Source organism: Anabrus simplex, chromosome 1 (genome assembly GCF_040414725.1).
Source record: "Anabrus simplex isolate iqAnaSimp1 chromosome 1, ASM4041472v1, whole genome shotgun sequence".
In the NCBI taxonomy this organism is placed as follows: domain Eukaryota; kingdom Metazoa; phylum Arthropoda; class Insecta; order Orthoptera; family Tettigoniidae; genus Anabrus; species Anabrus simplex.
In genome coordinates, this window is record NC_090265.1 from 784,229,710 (window position 1) to 784,242,728 (window position 13,019).

The window sequence follows — 13,019 nt, forward strand, 5'->3', positions numbered from 1 at the left end:
TAAAAGTTGTGACAGTACCCTGTTAAATGCACTATTGTCTAATGTTCGAATAGGTAGTGGAAGCTTATTGTACATCTTAAGCTGTTGATAACAGTGGCTGTTTGTGCTTTTACTAAGCCTGGAGTAAGGAATATCCCGATCATTCTTGTATCTTGTGTTGTGCATGTGAACTGTAGATCTTTCTTTAAATTTGGATTCTCTTTCACATGCATAATATTTGTAAGAATATATAAACAGGGAACCGTCATAATTTCTGGGCTCACAAAAAAAGTTTTATAATAATAATAATGTTATTTGTTTTACGTCCCACTAACTACTTGTTAAGGTCTTCGGAGACGCCGAGGTGCCGGAATTTAGTCCCGCAGGAGTTCTTTTACGTGCCAGTAAATCTACCGACACGGGGCTGTCGTATTTGAGCACCTTCAAATACCACCGGACTGAGCCAGGATCGAACCTGCCAAGTTGGGGTTAGAAGGCCAGCGCCTTAACCGTCTGAGCCACTCAGCCCGGTAAAAAAAAAGTTTTACAGGAGTCTCTAAATTCTAATCCAGCAATTAGATGGACTGCCTTTTTCTGCCAAATAAGTACATTATTTGATGTAGGACAATTGCCCCATAACATGATCCCATACAGTATAATATGAGGGTGAAAGAAAGCATGATAGGATGCAAGTAGCATATTCCGACTGATGCAGGTTTTCAGTTTCCACAACAGATACCACACCCTGGCTAACCTCTTACAGAGTTCTGATGTATGTATTTCCCAGGTAAGTCTTGCATCTACATGTAGGCCTAATGATTTAACAGAATTACGGCAGCCATCATTTACAGTGTGATCCAAGGTAAATAGGATATTTTCTGTTTTAGTGACATTAATAGTTAATTTATTGTAATGAAACCAGTATTCAGCAATTTTAACACATGTGTTGACTTGGTTTTGTAGTGTTGTAACATCACCATTAGTATTTAGGAAAGTTGTATCATCAGCATATAGAACTGATGTGCAGGGAACATTACATGCTAGGTCATTGATATAGACGAAAAACAGGAAAGGACCCAAAACAGATCCTTGTGGGACACCTGCTTTAACCATTTCCGTACCAGATTTTTTATCACTTCTTACCACCATCTGTTTACTTTGATGAAGATAGGATGCCATTAATTTCAGTTCATAACCCCTTACTCCATAATAACTGAGCTTATGAATTAAGATTTCATGCGAGACACAATCAAAAGCTTTTGTCAGGTCAATTAATGTACTACCTGTGACTGTTTTATTCTCAAAATTATTTAATGTCTCTTTGATGACACATTCAACTGCTTTTATCGTGGGAATCAACATCTATATCATTTGATGCCCAAGCCGGCATCAATTTTTGGTAATAAGACAAAGTCTCTCATAGTGCATTGGCACTGCCGGTGGCTACAATTAGCCTACGTAGTGGCCTCCACGGTATGCATTAGCCATGCCTCTTGGTAGGTGTGCTAGGTACCAACTGATGAGCCCAGCCTAGCATACAGGGGTGAAACGCTGGCAACCAGGAATGACTTAGCTGGGAAATTTATAATGTCCAATAACGGGCCATTTATATTGGTATTACAGATCACATGTGACCCGTGACATTCTTATCTCCTGTCCAGCCTGTTGTATGCGACTCACCTTTCTTCCACATTGCCAGCACCCATCCTTGCTTCTCCTCTTTCCCCATGTGCGGACATGCTTAATCTTTTTTTACTTTGGGATGGGTGAGTCCCACCCTACCCTTTCACCTCTTATATCTCGCACTCCCCATTCCAGTCTCCTCTTCCTCATTTACATTACCTGCATTTACAATAACACTCTGCCAGTCGTTTTCCCTTCACTTCACTACATTATTTGCTCCCTTATTTTAGTTTTAGCTTACCAATAGTTTTCTTCTCATCCTGCTAGTTCATACCATCTTCATAAGTTCTTCCACATTATTTACATCTTATACTCTACAATCCACCCATTAATAGTTCATTTTCTTAAACTACGCCATAAATTTAATTTTTATACACCTCTTTCCATTTACTATCAGCCTTCCTTCTCCTGCATAATTTCTACATTTTACAAAGTCTTTCATCATCTCCCCGATCTAGATATTACCTGCTCATCTCTTAATACATTCCTTTACCAATATATACAAATCTCTTCTTATAATATCTACCTTGTATATAACACTCATTCTATTGACCATCATCTTGCTCAGGGCGGATAACCATTCCTCTGGGCAAGATGCTCTTCCTCATTCATCAATGTCTTGCTCAATCCATCTTTCTAGTCAACTACTCTAGATACACATCCACCATTCCTTGTCCTCTCTCCACAGTCCACAACACCGACCTTACAAACATACCAATAGTTTCCTTACCACTCTACTAGTTTACATCATCTTAATACAGTTCTTCCACATTATCTACAGTTTATACTCTACAATTCACTCACTAATTGCTCATGTTTTTAAACAGCACCATAACCTTAATATTTTTACAACTTCTTTACAGTTACTCTCTCAGCCTTCTTTCACCTACCTAATTCCTACTTTTAACTAAGTTTTTCACCATCACCCTCTATATAGATATTACCTGCTCATCTCTTAATGCCTTCAATTACCAATATATACAAATCTCTTCTTAATATATCTACATAGTACATAATATATCACTCATTCTACTGACCATCTTCCTCAGGGCAGTTAACCATTCCTCTGAGCAAGATGCTCTCCCTCGCAAGGGGCTGAGATCAGGTATTCTTGTGTCCAATAATAAATATGTATATTTCTAAGAAAATTGTTTCTGTTTTTTATATTCCTGAGATTCTTGTAGCCTAAAATATTAAAAAATCGAATGATATGCTTTATTACTTCTTATATGATTTATGTTTTAACTTTATTGGAATTGGTATCTGTATTTTAATTTTAAGTTTAATTTTAAGTTTAATGTTTAATTTGATATTTTAGTATTATAAAATGTAGTTAGTCCATTGTCCGGTCCCAAGTCCGGAATGAGAAAGGAGGAGGGTTTGCTGGTCTGGCACCCAGCTGTAAAATTGCCAACGCCGAGTGTTGGGCGGCGGGAAATAACCTGACTCCCTAAGGGGGCCAACGGCTTCGGGCGAATGAGCCCCTTTGGGTGGGGTGATGGTCCCCACAGTGGAGGAAATGCCACTGGAATCCATTATGCAGCGTCTGTTCTCCAGGTTAGGGGCGGCTGCACAAGGCGTCTGTACTCCAGAGGAGCGGCCTCATTATCACCTCACTGGATCACATCCAGAGTTGTAATTCGGGACCTAGTCCCACACAGGTGACACCTTGACAGTCAATCATGGAAGGTCTTTTAAGGAATACTCCACCGGCTGAACCAAGAGTTCAGAGAAGGCAGCATTCGGATACGGTGGGCTGCCACCTGAAAGATACCGTGAAGTCGGAGGCACGGAAATACCCCAGTACTACATACACGAATGAGACAAAATCAAGAATCAAACCAAAGCAGATAACATACTTCTCTACACACAACATAAACTCACTCATGCAAACCGGTAAACTAAAAGTGATCACCGACATAATGGACCAACACAAAATTCTTATCATGGGATTACAGGAAATTAGAAACACTGACCAGGATGCCTTGGAATCTCAAGGGTACAGACTTTATAAAGGTATACCCGGGAAGAGAGTGATGAAGAATGTCCCACAATTTGGAACAGGATTTTTGGTCAGCCTTAAAATAATAAACTCAGTTCAAGAATTCAGATCACAGTCTCCACGACTCTCAACGCTCACCTTAAAGGCATCTAATAAAATCTATACTATAATAAATGCCCATGCTCCCACTAATGATAAAAACAACTCCTCAAAAGACCAGGAGGAAACAGGAGAATTTTGGGACCTATTGGACCAGACCATAGATAACATCCCCAAACACCATATAAAATTATTAATAGGCGACTTCAACGCTCAACTAGGCAGAGAAAGAAAATACCGTGACATCATCGGAAAATGGCCAGCACACAAGAAAACAAATAAAAATGGAGAGAGACTAGTTGACCTGTGTAGAAACCATAATTTAATCTCAAAATCTACATGTTTTAAGAGGAAACCTCAAAAACTCAAAACATGGAAACACCCTGACTACACTAAAGGAGAATGGCAACTGGACCACGTCTGCATGGACAAATACCACCACAAAGAGATCTATAACGTCAAAGTCCTCCGAGGAATAGACACAGGTTCAGATCACTACGTAGTTAAAATTAAAATTAAACTCACTCCCCAGAGGAGACAACAAAAGCAAGCCCTTAAAACTAAAAGAAAAATAGATCCTACCCAGCTAATCAACAACAAAAATTACCAGAAAGCAACTGAAAAAATAAAAATCACAGACAAACTTGAAGACTTAGTACACAACCTTAAACAAATTGCAGAAGACCTAGCTCCAATTAAACCACGTAAAAAACACCAATGGTGGAACAGTGAATGTGATGAAACAGTGGAGAAAAGACATCAGGCATGGCTATTACATCAGTCCCAAAAGACAGAAATATCCTATCAAAAGCTAGTAAAACAGAGAAAAGAAACTACCCAAGTCTTAAGAAGAATAAAAAGACAACATCATAAGGACACCCTGCAGTTAATTGAAGAACAGTTCAGTAAAACTAAATCAAGGGACTACTACAAAACCTTCAGAAAGCAGCTCCAAAAATATGAACCCCCGACCCTACTGATGAAGGATGAAGATGGTAAGCTGGCCCATAACAATAAAGACAATGCAGAAATTCTGGCTAAACATTTCAACAAGCTTTTAAATTGTGAGGAACCTACAGAACTCCTTCATTTGGACACCAACACCCCGATAAAAACATCACCAGAAAACATCAATCCCCCCACAATAAAGGAAGTCTACCAAGCTCTGAATAAATTAAAAAACTACAAAGCGCCAGGAGAAGATCAGACCTTTGCGGAAATCTGGAAATATGCAGGAACCTCAGCAAAAGTTGCCCTCCATCAACAACTTGTCTCTATCTGGATTAAAGAAGAACTACCAGAACACTGGACAACAGCCCTCATTCATCCTCTGCACAAAAAAGGGGACAAAACCGACCCTAATAACTACAGGGGAATCTCTCTCCTAGACATAACATACAAAATATTTTCAATAATCATCCTTAATAGGATAAGTTTACAACTTGAGAAAGAACTAGGAGAATATCAAGGAGGTTTCAGACCCTGGAGGAGCTGTCCTGATCAGATCATGAGTCTTAAGTTGATAATGGACTATAACAGGAGAAGAAGCAGAGATATGGTGATAACATTTGTAGATTTCAAGAAAGCTTATGATTGCATCCATAGAGAATCTCTGTTTAAAATTTTAAGGCACCTTGGACTACACCCCAAATTAATAAACATGATAAAATTGACTCTCACCAATACCAAGTCAAAAGTGAAGTTTAGGGGGGAAACATCAGAGACATTTGAAATTAAAACTGGACTACGGCAGGGAGATGGGCTCTCACCACTATTATTTAACTGTGCTCTAGAAATGGTAATGAGGGAATGGTTTAGAAAATGTCCCCCCAAAATAAAGATTGGCCGAAAAATCAAAACAAATTGCCTGGGTTTTGCTGACGATTTAGCATTACTAGCAGTGGACATAAAAGAAGCAAAAACCCAGATATCAGAACTTCAAAACATTGCAAATAAAATTGGCCTCAAAATATCATTTGAAAAAACAGAAATTATGCCCCAAAAACCAACACAGCTAAAAGAAGTCACCATAAATGGTAATAAAATCAAAATAGTAACTCAGTTTAAATATCTTGGAGAAGTAATAACACATAACTTAAATGAAAAAATCTCAATCCAAGTAAGAACAAATAGATTAGCTAAAGCACAAAAATTAACATGGGATATCTACAAAAAGAAATGTCTATCAATAAATACAAAAATAAAACACTACAACACAGTTATAAAACCAGAAGCTACATATGCAGCAGAAACACTCTTTTACCTGAATAAACAATCAAAGACTGACAGACTTCAGAAAATTGAAAGGAGGATTGGAAGAACCTGTATCAACAAAAAATATCAGAAAGATGGACAGTGGCGGTTAATACCTAACAAAGTCGTGTACAAAGAGCTAGAACCCATTACAGATACTATGCGTAAGAGGAGACTGGGATTCTTTGGACATATCATGAGGATGCAGGACTCGAGACTTCTGAAACAACTAGTACAACACAATCTCGTCTCAAAAAATACCACAACAGGATGTAAATGGATCAGAGAAGTAAGAGAGGATCTGAAGGAAATAGGCCTTACAACAGAAGACACCAAAAATAAGATAAAATTGAATACAAAACTCAAGAATACAAACCTCCGCTTTACCCTTACACAAAACAAACCAACAACACGCACATTTTCAACTGAGGAAAGGGCACGAAGATCGGAGCGTCTGAAGAAGTACTGGGAGGACCGCAAAGCCCGAACAATCCCTTCAAAGAGACCTGAACGACGGACTGACTAAAGTGATCCTATGTGGTCATAAAAGAAGAAGAAGAAGAAGAAAATGTAGTTAGTATATTCATAAACTTGTATTGTGTTATAAGTAGACGCTACATAAAGGGGCTTTTCAGCCTCAGTGGCATGTATATCATCATTATCAATAAATTCAATTCAATATCAATTCAATTCATCAAAGTCTTGGTCAATCCATCTCCCTAGTCACTAATCTAGATATACAACAATTCATCTTTTCCCACTCACTTTTACTTCCATTTACACTAACTCTCTGCCAATCGTTCCTCCTTGAATTCACTACACTACTGCACTACACAAAACTATAACAATCTCTTCGTAGTACATATCCTTATATCTAGTACAACTCTCTCATTCTTCTTAGCAGCATCCTGCTCAGGGCGGATAACCATTCCTCTGGGCAAGATGCTTCCCTTGTTCATCTAAATCTTACTATCTCTTTCTCTGAAGACATTTTTAGATTCAACTTGCCATTTTACCTATCTTCTTCTACCTTCCTACTCCTCTCCCTCTGCTTCTCTCACCTCCTACCCTGTGTTCTAAACATAGCTCCAACCTTCCCTGCTCCTTCTTTCTTCCATTTCTCCTGCTTCCTATCATCTCTCTCCTCTTTTTATTGACCCATTTTCGCTCCCTCCATTCTTCCTGTTATTCCCTCAATTTCTTTAAAAACCTCGCTCTAACCGCATTTAAATATTTCGATATATTTGTTCCTCTCTCCCACACTCTACATAACCATGCTGTCATCTTATCACTCTTTCTACCTTTTCCATTTCTTTCTTAGTCAGTCATTTCTTTTTAATCTCCTCTAAGGTTCTGCATTGGTTAAATATGTGCAGGTCCGACCAACCCTCTCCACACAAAATACATGTATCCTTATTTTCTCATCCTATACATCCCCTGTTTTTTGGAACTCCCATTACCCACCATTATAAACTTCTTTTATCTCTTCTGCCCTCCATTTTTGGGTTCGTTACTTCCACCAATTTGTTTAATACTGATAGCGAGTCTCTCTCCCTACATTCCATTATTAAACTGTCTTTCTATACCTAATAATCTTCCCTTTACCCTTTTCCATGCTCATTCTTTCCTCTCCCCCAATCCCACGAACCCTAACTCTCCCAACCCTAAATTTTGTAGGTTTTATTTTTTTACACTTATTCACCCAGTGTCCTTCATTCTCCATGATTTTCTGAAACCTATACGCTTCTTGTAGTAATTCCCCTCCCATTCCTTCATCCAATACTTAATCATTCTCTTAGCTATTGCACTTTCCATCGATTCTTTACACACTAATCTAGCTAGTGCATTTCAGGCAACCAGGAGAATGAGTTAGCTGGAAAATTTATAATGTCCAATAATGGACCAACTATATTGGTATTATAAATTTACTCATTCGGAACAAACATTTCAGGTTTCCTATGGGAATCAACATCTTTATCATCTGATGGCCAGGCAGGCATCAATTTTTGAAAAAGAGGTAAAGTCTCTCATAGTGCATCTGCACTGCCGGTGGCTCCATGTAGCCTACGCAGCGGCCTCCACGGTATGCACTAGCCATGTGTCTTGGTGGGTGTGCTATTTACCAACTGATGAGCTCAACGTAACACACTGGGGTGAAACGCTGGCAACCAGGAATGAGTTAGCTGGAAAATTTACAATGTCCAATAACGGACCAACTATATTGGTATTATAAATTTACTCATTCAAAACAAACCTTTCAGGTTCCCTATGGGAATCAACATTTTTATCGTCTGATGGCCAAGCAGGCATCAATTTTTGGTAATGAGACAAAGTCTCTCATAGTGCATCTGCACTGCCGGTGGCTCCATGTAGCCTACGCAGTGGCCTCCACAGTATGCACTAGCCATGTGTCTTGGTGGGTGTGCTATTTACCAACTGATGAGCCCAACATAGCACACTGGGCTGAAACGCTGGCAACCAGAAATGAGTTAGGTGGAAAATTTATAATGTCCAATAATGGACCAACTATATTGGTATTATAAATTTACTCATTTGGAACAAACATTTCAAATTCCCTATGGGAATCAACATCTTTATCATCCACACACTTACTCATTCTTCCCCCTGTAATTTAATCATCACCAGTATTTTCTCATATATTACTTCTATTGCCGCCCTCATTTCCTTCGAGAGCCTTATCTCCCTTAATCTAGTAAATAGCACCTCCCGACTCACTGCATCAAAGGCTTTTTCTAAAGCAATCGCTGCTACATATAATATCATTCCTGCTATCCTCACATACTTCGTGATCGAAGTATCCAAAATCCACACATTATGTACCGTATTCCTCCCCTCCCTAAACCCATTCTGATACTCTGATATCCTCCATACTGCTCTGCCCAACTCTTAATCCTATTGGCTATGATCCCTGTACATACCTTCGACAGAGTCAAGGAGTGTTATTCCTCTATAATTATTAGGATCATTTCTAGCCCCTTTATTCTTATAAATTGGACATATTACACCTTTTCTTCCAGTCACTAGGAAATTTTGCCGTTTCCAACATCCTGATAAAAAATTTAAACATCACCTTCAACATCGGTTCATTGGTCCCCACTTTCTTCCATACACTCTTCGTAATACTGTTCATACCACCTACTGAATTTGTCCTTGTCTTACTTAACACCCTAATTACTTCCTGGCTTGTTATCTCTTCATCTAGTATCTGAATTCCTACTTCTAGTTCCCTTACGATATATGTCTTGCCCATTTCCCCATGCCAGCTTTCTCCTCCTCCTAAAAGCCCTTTAAAGTATCCTATCCACTCATTTTCCCCTATATTTGCCTCCTTCTCATCGGTCTTGCTCTCTTTATCTTATTTATAGATTCCCAAATCCTCTCGAATCTCTTCTCTTTGCAATATCCATTTATTCTTTCTGCTTCCGCCTCTTTCCAGCCATTTTTTTTTCTCGTTCAATAACTCTTTAAATCTCTTCTTAATTTACAATATTCCTCTCTCTTCTCTTGTTCCCCTCCCTTCTTAAACTCCGCTAGAGCTGCCATTACAACCTCTCGTTTCCTCCTACAATCTTCATCAAACCACCCCGTGACTCTGTTATTATGTCTCCCTTCTGTTATCTTCACTTTCTTTCCCACACTCCATACTGGAAATTCTATTAATTTTAGCACCTTATCCATGTCATTTCCTTCCAATGCCCTTTCAATTTCTACCCTTAAGATATCTCCCCTCTCTTTTAGCACTAATCTCATTTTTTCTCTCGTAGTATCGTTCCAAATATATTTCCATCCCTCCTTCTTATATCTCTCCCTTCTTTTTCCTACCTCTCTCCTATCATCCTCACCTCTTAGTTTTATCTTAATGGGCATGTGTTCTGTTGCCCCACATTCTACCACCTCAAAACTTATCATTCTCCTTAACGCTATCTCCGTGCTTACTCCTATATCTACTACACTCCCTCCATTTGATGTGACCCGTTTAAAATATATAAATTTTCTATAGCACATAACTCTAACAGCCTTACTCCATAACTACTTATACCTTCACCTTTACTCGCTCTACTGTACCCTCTCACTTTGGTATCCTCTCTCCCATAATCTGGTACTCTTACATTCCAATCCCCCATTAAAATCATTCCATCTCCCACATACATCGCCTTAATCGTGTTTATTTCTTGAATCAGTTCCTAAAAAAAAATTCATTTGCATGAACTGAATCTTTAGGATGATTATATAAGAGGGCCAGACAAATTGCCTCCTGTTCATCTCTTCCCATTTTAATTCTAAACCACACTACCCCCTCTACCTCACTCTGTATCCTCTCTACCCTCTCTGCTATCTCATTTCTTATTAAAACTGCTATAACCCCTGGGTTTCTTCCCATCCTCCCCATTTTTTTCCTTATCACATTGACTACTCTATACCTGTCCCATTCAATTTCTACCCCTTTCCCTAACCATGTCACCACTAAAGCAATTATCTCAAAATCCTTTACTAATTCCATAATTTTTTTACTCCCTAGCTTCCCCATCAACCCCTCAATATTCAACAGCCCTATCGCCATATCTAGTTATTTATTCCCTATCCCTCCCCCTCTCTGCTTCTGTGTTTCTCCATTTCCACCCCTACTTCTTGTCACTCTTTCTTGCAAGCCTTCCCCATCTTTCCCCTCTTTCTTCTCTTTATCATCCTCCTCCTTTCCTTTCTCTGTACCAGAACCTATTTCTTTCCTCCCTATAAATCTTTCAAACTTATCGATCTTCCCTTATTTAGTGCCTGTCTTCTCTCCATTTTCCTTTCTGTATTTCCTTTACTCGGTGAAGTTGAATCATTACCCTGTCTCCTATTGCTTTTGCTCACCCCTTTCACTTCACTCTGTATCACTCTTGTCCTATTTCTTGATTCATTCACCTCTATGCTGTCATGGCTCACCAAGGTCTCTGTATTCCCGACCAACTGGTTGCTGACACTGCTATTCAACAGTTCTCCACTTCCCGATCTTGGTGCGTTGTGGACTTCACTCACTTCCGTAATATCACTCTCCTCTACGTCATCGCTACTTCTCCTTGTGACCTTCACCACTTCTCCCTCTGCCGTCTGCGTCGCCTTCTGCTAACGTTGATGTTCTTCATCTATTTCCTTTAGCCGGCCCACTGCCTATGTACGTGACCATCTGCCATCCCCAACAACCAGCTGCTGCCTTCTAATATACGCTTTTTAAGGCCTTGCTTTCTTGCCTCCCTTAAATGCCTGCTCAAGATTCTGTTCTCCTTGATGGCTTCACTGCCCATCTCTCTTCTTATCCACACCTTCTCACCTTTTAAATTACTCGCATTCCTTATCACAATGTCCGCTATCAATGTAGATAATTTCACTCCAATAGGCCTCCTTCCCTTAACTTTCCCAACCTGGTGCACATCGTCTATATCAACTTCGCTAAAGTTAATCTTCATCCCATTCTGCACCACTTCCACCACTTTATACACTAGTTCCACTTTAGTCTCTTTTTCCTCTTCTTGCATACCAAATATGAAAATATTCTTCCTCAAAATTTCTTGATCACTCCTCACTACTAATCGCTTCATCTCTCTCAGGTCTTGCTCCAAATTTCTTACCTTCTGCTTCAATAATTCCAGCTCATCTTTATTACACCCTTCTTCCTCCATTATCTTCCTCACATCTTCCTTAATACTCATCTTTAGGTCCTTAAACTCCTTAGATAGCTCTCAAAACATTTCTCTTCTTTGCTCCATCTTACATGCCTCTCTTATCATCTCTTTTATCGCTTCAAACTCTTCCCATCCAATGGAACCCACTGGACCCAGACCAGGACCAGGATTAATTTCAACTCCCCCTATTATCAACAGCATGACCACCACCGCTGCCACCAGTAGAGCTGCCAACATCCCCCTTTTTTCACCATTTATCTTCACTCTTCTCACCTTTCTACTTTCTATTCCACAGTGCCAGCTCCCAATCGCTATCCTGTATAGTGCCAACGTGTTGCTCATTACTCCGCACTCTACTCAGCACATCTGCACTCCTTGCTTACTCAAACACAACTGTGGCCTTACTTTAATGCAATTTATGCATAATTTAAAACTCTTATCTCCACTGTGACTTTTCATCTTCAACTTTTAACTTTATAGCATCAAACCACAATGTTTCTGCGATATATGTACATTGTTTATGGTCTATTTAATATGTTGTGCAATTCATGTTCTTGGCTGATGATGACCTTGATCTTAGGTCGAAACTAGTTCCAAATAAATGTTTCATTTGTAATGTAACCCGCATTACTAAAATTTTGTATTGAAAAGGTGGACCTGTTAAACTAAACTTTCAATTTTATATGTAATCCCAAGATTCAACTGGGTGGTGACCTGACTCAGAGTAGCCCATTGAGCGCCCAGTATGGTTCTGCGGAGGTGACGTGATGTCTATTCATTAAACACCTATGGTCTTCTCGTGCAGCAATTTTTGCAGGTGGTAACATTCTCTCTGCGATATTAAAGATCCACCCTCGACACTGTTGACCTTATTACATAAAATCAGTTTCATGGTCCGTATCGCACTTCAATAGATTCACAATTAAGTATTTATTATTTTCCACCTAGTCGATACAATGATTGCTTAAGGCAATTTAATGGTTAAAAGTGGTACATGTTTTGTATTTTATCAACATCTTCAGCCACATAACACTGTTTAGATGAAAAATATATAAAATTGACAAAGTAATGCTTAAGAGGAAGTGTCCTTAAAATTATGTTATGGAAAATAATAAATACTTAATTGTGAACTGTTGACCTTGGAAACCTGAATTTACGTGTAATCTCTGCAATGCTATAACTTGTGTGCCGATGATCATCCCATGTTTAAAGTCGTTTAACTAACGACAAGCTGCCATCTTCACGGCACTGGTGTCTATGACAGACTGCTCAGCTACACCTCAACATTCAGGGGTCATACACGGCACATTTTCTAA

General features: G+C 39.2%; 1 protein-coding gene across 1 annotated transcript in view; it reads right to left on the reverse strand.

Annotated features, from left to right (window-relative positions):
• The window catches only part of LOC136857518 (IQ calmodulin-binding motif-containing protein 1), a 95,214-nt gene that overhangs the window by 39,510 nt on the left and 42,685 nt on the right, over positions 1–13,019 (reverse strand). The gene's annotated exons all lie outside the window — the stretch shown is intronic.